Consider the following 13,583-nt stretch of genomic DNA (forward strand, 5'->3'; position numbering starts at 1 on the left):
TTAAAAGTATTTGCAATTGTTTTCTTGATGTCCATTTAAAATCTCAACTGCTTCATAACCCTTCAGTTTTCATGAAGTTAATGCCAGATAAATTTAATTTTATTGGCGGTATAATCTTCATTTAATTGCTTCTGTAAAATAGCTCTGTACTTATACCGTCTATGATGCTCAGAGAATGGTACACTAAGGGCAAAGCCCCACGTGGCGGAATTGCTCTTGAATTCCGCTGCGGACACTCCGCAGCGTTAATCCGCAGCGGAGCCGTTTCTCCATTGCCTTCCACTTCTTTTTAGTAGGCTTTGTTTAGACGTGGCTGAAAATTCCGCTGCGGAGCATAGGCTGCGGTGCGGAATTTGGTGTCCGCAGCATACAATGGATGTTGCGGACCAGTTGCGGACTGGTTGCGGACTCATTGCGGAAGTTCTCCATTGACTTCAATGGAGATTCTAAATTCCGCAATGAAGTCCGCAGCTGTCATGCACATGTTATGTCTGCTGCGGATGCGTCTTGCTTTTTTGACATGACATTTCTTCATTCTGGCTGGACCTATGTATTTCTAGGTCTACAGCCAGACTGAGGAAGTCAATGGGGCTCCCGTAATTATGGGAGCGTTGCTAGGAGACGTCAGTAAATAGTCACTGTCCAGGGTGCTGAAAGAGTTAAGCGATCGGCAGTAACTGTTTCTGCACCCTGGACAGTGACTACCGATCCCAATATACAGCAACCTGTAAAAAAAATAGAAGTTCATACTTACCGAGAACTCCCTGCTTCTGTCTCCAGAACGGCTTCCCAGGATGACGTTTCAGTCTAAGTGACGGCTGCAGCCAATCACAGGCTGCAGCGGTCACATGGACTGCCGCGTCATCCAGGGAGGTCGGGCTGGATGTTGAAAGAGGGACGCGTCACCAAGACAACGGCCGGTGCGTATGAAATTATTTTACTTTCACTAGGGAAAGGGCTGTCCCTTCTCTCTATCCTGCACTGATAGAGAGAAGGGAAGCACTTTTACCGCAGTACGCAGCAGCTAGTCCGCATCAATTTACTGCACATTTTGGGCAGATCCGCCGCAGAATCTGCAACGCAGATTCTGTGCGGCATTGATGCGGACAGCTGCGGAGGAAAACCGCCAAGTGGGGCCATGCCCTTAATGGTGGTTATATATAATCACTCCAGATAGCAGTGAACTTGGTAGAACCCTTTAAGTGTATGTTCACACACGGCAGATTTGTTGCAGAAAATTTTAATTCTATACATTTGAATGGGGTTTTTTCTGCATCATTTACAAAACTCGTTTAGCTGTCTGCAACAAATCTGCTACGTGTGAACATACCCTCATCAGTCCGAATGACTGTGCATTGTGAATTTCGAACAATTCCATGTATAGCTAAAGAGGAGATGTATCCCCCCCAACAAACAAATCTTGTTGTAAATTAGCGTTCTATGAACGAGCGTTTGCCCAATAATTGGCCCATGTAAAAGGGCCTCAAGCATCGATCGACAATACAGTGCACTCATTGGCACTCGTTTACTCAGGTCTCGTGGAGCAACGATCAGTAATTTATGCGGATGAACGATCATTATTACGATTGTTCATCCCTATGCATTTGCATTATGTCGGCAGCACATGTCCCTGTTTACACAGGAAGATGTGCTGCCGACTAGCGTTTGCTTGTTTATCGGTTAATATAATAGCTGCCCTCTTTATGCAGGGTAATGATTGGGAACGAGCATTTGCAATGCATTCAGAAACTCTTCAGACCCTTTCACTTTTTTCACATTTTGTTATGTTGAGGACTTGTGCTAAAATAAAAGAAATTCAAGTTCTTCCCAATCATTCTGCACTCCATACTCCATTATAACAGAATGAAAACAGAATGTTAGTTCTTTGCTAATTTATTGAAAAGGAAAAACTAAAATATTGCATTGACATAAGTATTCAGACCCTTTATTCAGTACTTAGTTGAAGCATCTTTGGCAGCGATAACAGCCTCCAGTCTTCTTGGGTATGATGCCACAAGGTTTACACACCTGGATTTAGGGATTTTCTGCCATTCTTCTCTGCAGATCCTCTCAAGCTCTGTCAGTTTGGATGGGGACCGTCGGTGGACCGTCATTTCAGGAGATGTTCGATTGGGTTCAAGTCAGGACTCTGGCTGGGCCACTCAAGGACATTCACAGAGTTGTCCCTCAACCACTCCTGTGTTGTCTTGGCTGTGTGCTTAGGGTCATTTTCTTGTTGGAAGGTGAACCTTCGGCCCAGTCTGAGGTCCAGAGCACTCTGGATCAGGTTTTCATTAAGAATATCTCTTTACTTTGCTCCATTCATCTTTCCCTCAACCCTGACCAGTCTCCCTGTCCCAACCTCTGAAAAACACCCCCACAGCATGATGCTGCCACCACCATGCTTCACTGTAGGGATGGTATTGGACTGGTAATGAACAGTGCCCTGGTTTCCTCCAGACATGACGCTTAGAATTCAGGCTAAAAAGTTCAATCTTGGTTTCATCAGACCACAGAATCTTGTTTCTCACTGTCTGAGAGTCCTTTAGGTGCTTTTTTTTTTTTTTTCAAACTCCAGGCGGGCTTTCATGTGTCTTTTACTGAGGAGAGGCTTCTTTCTGGCAACTCTGCCATAAAGCCAAAATTGGTGGAGTGCTGCAGTGATGGTTGACCCTCTGGAAGTTTCTCCAATCTGGACACAGGTTATTTGTAACTTAGCCAATGTGACCATAGGGTTCTTGGTCAACTCTCTTACCGAGGCTCTTCTCTAATTCCTTAGTTTTGTGAGGCAGCCATCCCTAGGAAGAGTCCTGGTTGTTCCAAACTTCTTTAATTTAAGAATTATGGATTCCACTGTGCTCTTGGGAACTTTCAGTGCAGAATTTTTTTTGTACCCTGCTCCAGATCTGTGCCTCTACACAACCTTGTCTTTGTGCTCTACAGGCAGCTCGTTCCTCCTCATGGCTTGGTTTTTGCTTGGATATGCATAGTCAGCTGTGAGACCTTATATAGACAGGGGTGTGTCTTTCCAAATGATGTCCAATCAAATGAATTTACCACATGTGGACACCAATCAAGGTGTAGAAACATTTCAAAGATGACCTAGAGCTATGGGTGGCCCCCAGAGCAAAATTTCAAGTGTCATAGCAAAGGGTCTGAATACTTATGTCCATGCGAATTTAGAGTTTTTCATTTTTTATAAATTTGCAAAAATTTCTAACATTCTGTTTTTCGCTTTGTCATTATGGGCTATTGAGTGCAGAATAATGGGGAAAATGTTTCTTTTATTTTAGCACAAGGCCTTAACATAACAAAATGTGAAAGGGTCTAAAGACTTCCTGAATGCACTGAATATAATCGCTCATTTGCCCAATCAATGGCCCTTGTAAAAGGGCCTTTACAAGGAGGTTATTCTCTAACCATATCAATAAAGTCCTTTTGTGTTTCTTTACATTCTCTTGTCCATAAGTCTACTCTATGGATGTGATACATATTTTAATCTCTACGGACATTGCCATAGAGTTATGGAAGGGCGCAGAGCTGTAACTATGCTGGAGAAATATTCAGTTCCCAGCCCTGTATTTAAATTCCATTGGCAAAGTTAAGTGGCTTCCTGTACCTCCCTGGTACACCGCACCTGGGGCACATGCCCTGCCAGCCTCACAGCAATGCCTCTAAACATTCGGGGCACATGCGCCGCCAGCCTTTCCAGCTACATCCCTGGACTCTTGGGGCATCTGCGCCACCAGCCTCCACAGCTACGTCCATAGATACTTGGGGCACATGCACTGCCAGCCTTCATCACTATGTCACTGGACACTTGGAGCACAAGCTCGAATAGCCTCCACAGCTACGTCCCTGGACACTTGGGGCACAAGTGCCGCCAGCCTTCACAGCTACATCCTTGGACACTTGGGGTACATGCACCACCAGTCTCCACAGCTACGTCTTTAGACACTTGGGGCACATGAGCCACCAGCCTTCATAGCTACGTACCTGGTCGTCTTTTGTAAATAAACACTGCATGTAAAACTGCACACTGCTAGACTGCAACACATATAAAAAAGATGAAGCCTATTTTTATACTTGGCTGCAGTGTCCACAGAAAACCAAAGCAGTGTTTACAAATTAAAGAATGAAAATGGGCTGACTGGCTTCTCTGCTCATTGGCATCCTTCAGGTACAATTTCCAGTTGATTTAGCCTGCAGTGTGCTGAGTTTGGCATTTGTCTCAGAGGAACCTGAGCACAGGATTAGTCAAGGTGGCCTCTCTTGTCAGTCTGCCTTTTGCGTATATGACGTGGAACCAGTAAATACTTGGAATAGTACAGTATATGTATTTTATAAAGTACAGTCTAAAGTAAACCAAAGAAAAGTTTATTGATAAAAAGTGCAAGATTTTAGATTTTAATTGACTAATACAGAACAATCGTTTCTTTGCCTTAAACTTGAAAACTATTTTTCCAAGAATAAAAAATGAAATGACCACATGATGCATTTAAAGTACTAAACTTCCAACATGTGACGTGATTGGCAGCGTACTCCGGAAACTCTGCAAGTCTGGTTTTAATTGATCATACTGTATCAAAACAGAGGAACGTGTCTAAGGGCTTGGAAAGAAAAAGCCACTCATGTTTGAATCCTCTTATCTACTACAATATAAAAAGCCTAAAATAGTATTATATAATATATAGCTGGCTCATCCATAGCACACGGACAGGGCTGCTTTGTTAGGATTCATTTGCAGTGTGGTGTTATGTTGTCTAGCATACCGTTTTTTTTTCTCCAGAGCAACTATAGGGGTTGCATGGTTTGTACCTGGAGCCTGAGTGGACCCAAAAAGTTCCTTCACTTCATAGGGTTACTGTAAGAGGGTTATGTGCATGAGACCAAACTCATAATGCAATTCCCCAATAAAAAAAATAATTACATTTTGTCTACTGAAACATGTATGGTTTACTGATCTGTATGCAATCACCGTGAGTCTGCCCGCAGGGAACCACACTGATACTGATCATGAGACCAGTCTAGTACCCCATTTCCGTCGGTGGGGTTACCCCCCCCCCCCCCCCCCGTGCACAGTCACTCTCCAGTAATGTCTGTCTACATAAAAAAAAGCTAATTCAAATAGGCTATAGTGAAGAGTGAGGCCACCTCTCCCATAGAAACAAGGAATGGTCACCCCCAATGTTGGCATCTATGGGACTATGGATGGGCACACCTCTTCCAATCGGACATTTAATTAAAGTGCCATAAATGTTTGGAAAATCCCATGAAATTACTCCAAAGGGGAGGGTACTTTAATCTTATACATCTCAATAAATTAAGACTGTTTCCTATACAGCAGGATTTTCCAGTAAAACAGATTTTATTTGGTTCGGAGAACTGATTTAAAGTGAAGTATTCTTTTACATTCTTCTGGATTACATCAAGATCACAGAGCACAGGAACTTTACAGCTACAGTGGAGCAGTCTTCATTCTTCCACAAAAATAAACCTTTCTCCCATAAAATACAATTATATCCAGGTTTACATGTTTTCTAGACACTACAGATACGTGCTGCCGCATCATAACAAGAATTGCTGTACCACTGCTTCCCATATTCCCAACAGAACCAAGGGTCTCATAAATGTGCAATGTCAATTATAACATAAATATATATGTGTGTGTGTGTGTGTGTGTGTGTGTGTGTGTGTGTGTGTGTGTGTGTGTGTGTGAAGGCAGCTTAATACAGAGAGACTATATGAATATAATGTACTCTTAGCTATATTTTCATATCATGTTCATAAACTACATATATAAGTTTGTACCTTCTCTCTTTCCCTCTCCCCTTTAACCATGGTTCCCCAAGACAGGACTGCATTTCAGTATACTCTATATTGCAACGTTTGGGCACATATAGAAATAGATAGATATAGCAGAGCTAAATATGTTATTTCTCTCTGCATTCATTCTGCATTGCTGCTGCTGCAAATCCTGATGAGTAGTTGTCAAATGAAACACTCAACTAAACCTCACAAACTCCACTCTGCTCCATATGTATAAACAATATTAAAGTATCGAATATTGTCCTGTATATATTACATACATATCTGTCAAGTAAGAAACCGCAATGTACAATATTATTTTGTTATAAACCGTAAGAAATTGATTAAATGAAATGCATACAATTAATACAATTATTCTGAGTGTTTCAGACTTACAATACCGTAACGTCACTGTAAATGGTACTTTATATGAGCAAATAAGAATTCTATTCTTCAATATGACAGAACATTTAAATTAAATCATCAATGCATACAATAGGATGACTACAAAGAGGATAAAAGAAAAAATTACTAAGATAGCATTTCATGTAGAAATGATACAAAAGTTGCATAGAAGCAGCTCAGTGATGACTATGAGAGAAAAGAGTGAGCGCCCTTACCTGCTGCACAGCCTCTCCAGGAAGGCACAGCTGGCAACTGGATGTGGGTGCTGGTCTGGCAGCAGTGCCCTGTGTGTTAGGAGGTGCTGGGGATCAGTCAGTAGGAATTTGTTTTACCACTGATGTGTTAAGGGTTACAACCTCTGCAGTGTGCGACTGCTTTTCCAATAGCCTTTATACTGTCTCCTGTTTGAATGAGAAGTAGTGATGTCAAACTGAAATGTGATTCCTCCCAGACCCATCCCCCTACCCACAGACCACTGTTCAGATCTCAGTGCTGGTGTTTCCCTCCACCGCTCCTTCTATACAGGAGGGATCTTGGATCCGTATTTCCTCATATTACCAGTAAAAAGTGGATTGATGTAGGTCTTACCTCTTGCCGGTACTGCTAGGTGTGAAATCAGTAAGGGTATGTGCACACGGCGCTCAAAGAATAAGACGTGTAAATGTGTCAAATACGCTTGCGCTTTTTAAAATACAGGCGTCTTTGGCGTGGTCTTTTTTTTTTGCAAGGTTTCTGTGCGTTTTTGTGTGTGTGCGTAATTAGGACTCCCTGTGACTATGTGAAAATTTGGCACATTTTAGGTGCGTTTTACGCACCAAAGAATTGACCTGACGCGTTTTTGTTTTTTTTTTAAATACACTTTCGTTAATAAAAACCTGCATTGTACGTACTAATGTGGTGCTTTCCTATTGATTTGCATGTGAAGTTTGTTTTTTATTGCGTATTTCATCGTGTAAAATGCACCAAAATCCGCCTCACATACACGTGATGTGAACGGGGCCTAAAGGTCATAGATAAAGAGAAGAGATGTACAGAGGCATAACTTAAAGTACCTGGAAAAATCTGTAAAGCTGGCCATACACATAAGATAATTCGGCCAAAATGGCCGATTTGACTATTTCGGCTGAGAATCATTCACCGTGGCCAACGGCAAACTGTCTGCCAAAAATAAGATCTGTCTGGTTGGAATTTTTAAGTCATTGCTGGTTAAAAATAAACGTGCATGGCGTGATCGGCCATATACATTTACAATGCTGATGGCTGTAGACCCCCTCGGGCACCAGAGCTCGGGTGTGACTGCTACCACTGCACCCTCTGTAGCTAAGCCCCTCTAGCCCCTAAGACCTTTCATATTGTATCTCTCACAACTTGACCTTGAGCAGAGACAGTATGACAGCTGTCATGAATTGATTGAAAAATGTCTGTGTTACTTTAATAAAAATAGTATACACTGTGTATGTGTATATATATATATATATATATATATATATATATATATATATATATATGTAGCAGATATAAAAAAATGGTGACAGCACCCTGCAACACTAATGCCACCTAAACCACTAAATATAAATAGATATGCACTAAAGCTAAATCTACTTACAAATAGGGAGGTTCTTAGTGCACATTTTGATCAAAAAGTGTTAGCCCACCTGCCACGACAAGGCGACCTCTGTAAGGTGGGAACCTACGCTGCACATACACCCAGAACTGGGACTAAGCCTACATATATACCTGGGGATGGTAGGATCCAGCATTGAACTGATTAAAATCACCCAGGGCAGAATGGGAGGAGTGCAAGAACAACAAGTTGAAAGGCAGTCACTAACCCCACATATATGGATACCATAAACACAACAAAAATTGAACAGCACATTCCAACTAAATGATACAAAATACGCAGGTGCAAGAACACCTATGACTGCAGATATACAGCAGATATAAAAATATATATATATATGTATATATGTCATTCCAACCTTCGCAAATCTGCTGACCATACTCTAAGGGCATGACCACACATGGCGGAATTCCTCCGCAACTGTCCGCATCAATGCCGCACAGAATCTGCGTTGCAGATTCTGCAGCGGATCTGCACAAAATGTGCAGAAAATTGATGCGGACTGGCCGCTGCGGACTGCAGGAAAAGTGCTTCTCTTCTCCCTATTCAGTGCAGGATAGAGAGAAGGGACAGCACTTTCCCTAGTGAAAGTCAAAGAAATTCATACTTACCGCCCGTTGTCTTGGTGACGCGTCCCTCTTTCGGCATCCGGCCCGACCTCCCTGGATGACGCTCCAGTCCATGTGACCGCTGCAGCCTGTGCTTGGCCTGTGATTGGCTGCAGCCGTCACTTACACTGAAACGTCATCCTGGGAGGCCGGACTGGAGACAGACGCAGGGAGTTCTCGGTAAGTATGAACTTATATTTTTTTTTACAGATACATGTATATTGAGATCTGTAGTCACTGTCCCGGGTGCAGAAACAGTTACTGCCGATCGCTTAACTCTTTCAGCACCCTGGACAGTGACTATTTACAGACGTCTCCTAGCAACGCTCCCGTCATTACGGGAGCCCCATTGACTTCCTCAGTCTGGCTGTAGACCTAGAAATACATAGGTCCAGCCAGAATGAAGAAATGTCATGGTAGTAAAAACAATACGCTCCGCAGCACACATAAGATCTGCGGACTTCATTGCAGAATTTTGACTCTCCATTGAAGTCAATGGAGAAATTCCGCCATGAGTCCGCAACCAGTCCGCCACTGCTCCGCAACAGACAGAGCATGCTGCGGACACCAAATTCCGCTCCGCAGCCTATGCTCCGCAGCGGAATTGTACGCATCGTGTAAACGAACACTGCTAAATTAAAGTGAAAGTCAATGGAGAAACGGCTCCGCTGCGGATTAACGCTGCGGAGTGTCCGCAGCGGAATTTAAGTGAAATTCCGCCATGTGTGAACCCGCCCTTAGGGCATAGTGGGTTTTATATAGTGTATTATGGAATGTGCACACACCATTCAGTGCTCAACTTCAGAATAAAATCAATTGACCGAAAATACCAACGTTATAGCCGATGATTTAAAGGAAACTTCAAGATGCTGTAAATACCCCAAACTAGTGGGTGCAACAAGCAAATGTTGCTTCTCCCCCTGCTCTCAGGAGTTCCTCATGATTATTCTGTATTGTAGAAAGGGATCACGTGATACATTGTTGCATATCTCCTAACTTTTTGGACGGCCAATGAGGGACACCAAGGGCATGTTCAGACGTCGCGGACAATTTCCGCTGCAGTTTTCTCCTCAAATTTCGCTGTAAATCCATAACGGATCTGTGTCAAATTCTGGAAGAAAATATGCAGATTTAGCTCTGCTTTCACTGCAGATTTTTTTCTGCTACATGTGGATGGGTTTTCAAAAACACTGTCAACTTGTATTGTACTGTAAATTTGGTATTCGGTATCCACACCGCAAACCTACAGGAAATCTGCCACATCTGAACATGCCTTTATGGTTTATTTTGGATCAATTTTTTTTTTGGTTTTGCATATCTATACGGTTGAATATATTTTTTTATTTAAATATTAGCTCAAAAATCATCTATAAATAGAAAACTATAAGATCCTAATGGCACCAAATGATGAAATAATATACAAGTTGGGGTCTAACATACATTTAGGAACCAGACAGGTAGTTTCTGGAACAATATAGTAAGTTTCTTAATGCAAATCTATTTCCCAGATCAAAAAGTGGGACAATAAAAGCAGACTGAGGGACTTGGGTCAAAAGGAAGGACTGTCCTTCCCAAAGTGGGACAGAATATAAAAAATGTATTCCTTCCCAAAGCTTACTATACCAGCACAGTTTACAATCTAAAGTCCCTACATCAGACATTCACAGACCAGGGCCAGCTTTCATGGATGTTAGACACTAGTTGGCCTGTTTTTGGATTGTGGATCAAAAACATACTCTTTAGAGAACATCAAGCAAACAAAGGAAGAATAAACTGCGAGCACATGTTGCTTCAAGGAAAGAACAAAACAATAACCCCTAGAGTGTTTTACCACCATGTCACCATGGTGCCCACACACTGACTGTCAGATCACGCTTGATCGCCATTAACAGCTGTCAAAGGGATTAGTGATCTCAATAACACATGCATTTAAGGTGAGGGGGGCTCAAGATATTTTTCTAGAGCATGTACCTTTACAATGTTTGCAATCTTGTTGAGAGTACTGCTGAACTCCAAAATAAATCCTAACTCAATTGGCATGCATGGAAAAAAAAAAACTATGCTCCTTTGGATTATAGATGTTTGGTGACTGTCATCAATGTTGCCGGCCTACTGACAGTTTAGTAGGGAATCTTATAAGGTATTATGGAATGATATAATAGTGTGTGTGTGTGTGTGTGTGTGTGTGTGTGTGTGTGTGTGTGTGTGTGTGTATATAATGGGTGTGTGTATGTGTGTGTGTGTATATATATATATATATATATATATAAATATATATATATATATAGCAATAGAAAGCAGCAGCACTAACTAGAAACAAGTGTATAGGTGCCAAGCAAGTCGTCCAGATCCAAGGACAAAGCAGTATATAAAAGTAGAAATCTTGCAGCACTCCAAAATGTGAAAAGCACCACGTGCTTTTCTATTTACAAACATCCAAACAGAGTGTCATAATGATGGCGGCTGCAAGAAAAGCACGCAGCCGCGCATCATATGGTGATGACACATGGAGCTGTTAAGTGCCTTTTGCGCATGCAAAACGCACACGCTCATGTTAATCCGGCCTCAAGTTCACACTACCGTCATCTTCCGTTTAGCTCTCTTCCGTCAGAGGAGGAGATGACCGACAGCTTGAAAGGAAAGCATCGCTTCCGTTTGAATTACCATTGATTTCAATGGTAATTCTTTTGTTTCAGTTGTATTCCGTTTGCCTCCGATTGCTAGATTTCCATTTTTTTCACTGAAGCAAAAGGCTGCAGACTACACTTTTGCTTCCGTGAAAAAAAAACGGAAGAGAGCTAAATGGAAGATGACGGAAGTGTGAACTTGGCCTAAGAGGGAATTCCCAAGATGAACATTTATCACTTATCCATTGGATAGGTGATAAATGCCTGTACTCGGACCCCCCACCAATCACTTGAACAGGAAACCCGTTCAAGTGACCCTCCGCAGTGAAGAGCAGCAGTCAAGCATGCGCCAGCTGCTCCATACAATGTCTATGGGGCTGAAGGAAATCGCTAAGCGCTGTACTCAGCTGTCTCCATCAGTCTCATAGACTTTGAATGGAGTGGCTGGTGCATGGTTGACTACTGCACCATTTAGGCTTCTCCTCACTGTGATCGTGCAGTGAAGAGGAACCAATGGGCGGTTCAGGACCCCTGTTCTAGTGATTGGTGGGGCCCCCAGCGATCAGACATTTATCGCTTTTCCTGTGGCTGTGGATAGGTGATAAATATTAACCTTGGGAATATCCCTTTTACGTTTTTTCAAAAAGAACTTCAGCGAGTAGAAAAAGTTGTTTGCCTCACTACTCACTACCGCCTACTAAGAAATCCATGATCTAGTTTTGTCCCTCATTATCCAGCCTTCTTCTTCTTATTGGGCTGCCATCGCAGCAGTGTAGGTGGTACTGCTGTCAGGGTCCCAGGACAATAAGGGGCTCAAACTCACCATCCCACTACCTAATAGTAACTCCATTGGATCTCCATTGGATCTTCATTTCACATAAGTGTAAATGTATAGGCCCCAATTTGTACTCTATTCCCCTACCTTCATGAGACTGGTGCCCAACAAATGTATGCAATAGGGTACAAAAAGGCGGTAGATGGATATAATAGGCAGTTCATGGACATTTAGCTCAGGCTCTAGTTACCCGTTAATAGCACAGCGGTTGTTTATGGGTGTTATTAAATATAATCGGTATTGTCAACTAGGGAACCTTTCTAGTTAACTAAAAGTATACATAAATAAACTGCATGTCCCCGGAGTTGACAAGGCTCCATTCATCGCTCTTATTGAGGTTCCCTAAAAGCACAATGTTTTACAAATAACGCACGTTTTAAGGTATTAAATGGCATATTTATGGTCGCGTTGAGGCGACTGGAGACTGGTGACCATACATCTCCTCACTCCATACTGGGAGGTATTTATGATGTCATTTATTAGGCAAACATTCAGTAAGACAAGGGACTGCTTAGAAAAACAGAAAAAATAAACCAAGCATTTCATAACTAAATACTCGTGTTCCTCTCTGTGTATGTAAAAAGTAAGACTCTAAAAGAAAAAGTAATCTGATCTGATTCATGTGGATTCCAAGTTTCATTGTCTGTTTTTGTAAAGTAACTGGAGGAGATAGTAGATAGCAGCCGGCACAGAAATACATTTTTCTTTACAGTTCAATGAACCATTAACTACAACGTGTCCCTCTTATTTTATGTTATTATATTGAAATGCTGTGGTGCTATATGTTTGTGTATGTATTATGTGTGTTTTATATGATGCTATCACATGTGTGTACTGCTTTTCATATGGGTCCGTGTTCCTAGGACCAAGATCTGGTTATGTACTGTTGTAAAACCCAATAAAAAATCTATTGATTTAAAATGTTCTATTGAAATACTAAATTCTTAATTAGGAATTGGTGCTTAGTTAAGGAGCACAATCTCCTTGTTCTCCCTAAAACATACACGTCAAAATACCGGTGGTCGGCAGTTTCCACTTCGAGGGTCCAATCTGTTTACAGCTGGATCCCTCAAAACTCTTATAAAACATTGAGCTCATACATACTATTCGGCCATCTGAAATCTCAAACGTTATGAAGCTGGTAGTAATTTAAAGTAATTCTCTAACTTTGGAGCTATTTGATAATATACTATTATGCATCTACCACCCATATTATTTCCTTAAAGAGGCTCTGTCACCACATTATAAATGCCCTATCTCCTACATAATCTGATCGGCGCTGTAATGTAGATAACAGCAGTGGTTTTTATTTTGAAAAACGATCATTTTTTAGCAAGTTATGAGCTAGTTTAGATTTATGCTAATGAGTTTCTTAATAGACAACTGGGCGTTTAAGTTTTTACCAACTGGGTGTTGTGGAGAGAAGTGTATGACGCTGACCAATCAGTGACCAATCAGCGTCCTACACTTCTCATTGTTCCAGCCCAGCTTCGTTCACTGCACAATCACACTGTAACAATCACACTGTAACAATCACACTGTGCAGTAAAAGAAGCTGGGCTGGAACAATGAGAAGTGTATGATGCTGATTGGTCATTGATTGGTCCCTGATTGGTCAGCCTCATACACTCCTCTGTATAACGCCCAGTTGGTAAAAAGTAAAAACACGCCCAGTT

General features: G+C 41.8%; 1 protein-coding gene across 1 annotated transcript in view; it reads right to left on the reverse strand.

The window, feature by feature from the left end:
* KAZALD1 (Kazal type serine peptidase inhibitor domain 1) overlaps nt 1-6,603 on the reverse strand; it is a 32,781-nt gene extending 26,178 nt beyond the window's left edge. Inside the window, exon 1 of the mRNA XM_075842409.1 lies at nt 6,429-6,603. The gene's annotated coding sequence lies outside the window, so the exon portion shown is untranslated. The remainder of the gene's footprint in view (nt 1-6,428) is intronic.
* Nucleotides 6,604-13,583: the final 6,980 nt, after the last annotated feature.

The sequence above is a fragment of the Rhinoderma darwinii genome, chromosome 11 (genome assembly GCF_050947455.1).
Source record: "Rhinoderma darwinii isolate aRhiDar2 chromosome 11, aRhiDar2.hap1, whole genome shotgun sequence".
In the NCBI taxonomy this organism is placed as follows: Eukaryota; Metazoa; Chordata; class Amphibia; order Anura; family Rhinodermatidae; genus Rhinoderma; species Rhinoderma darwinii.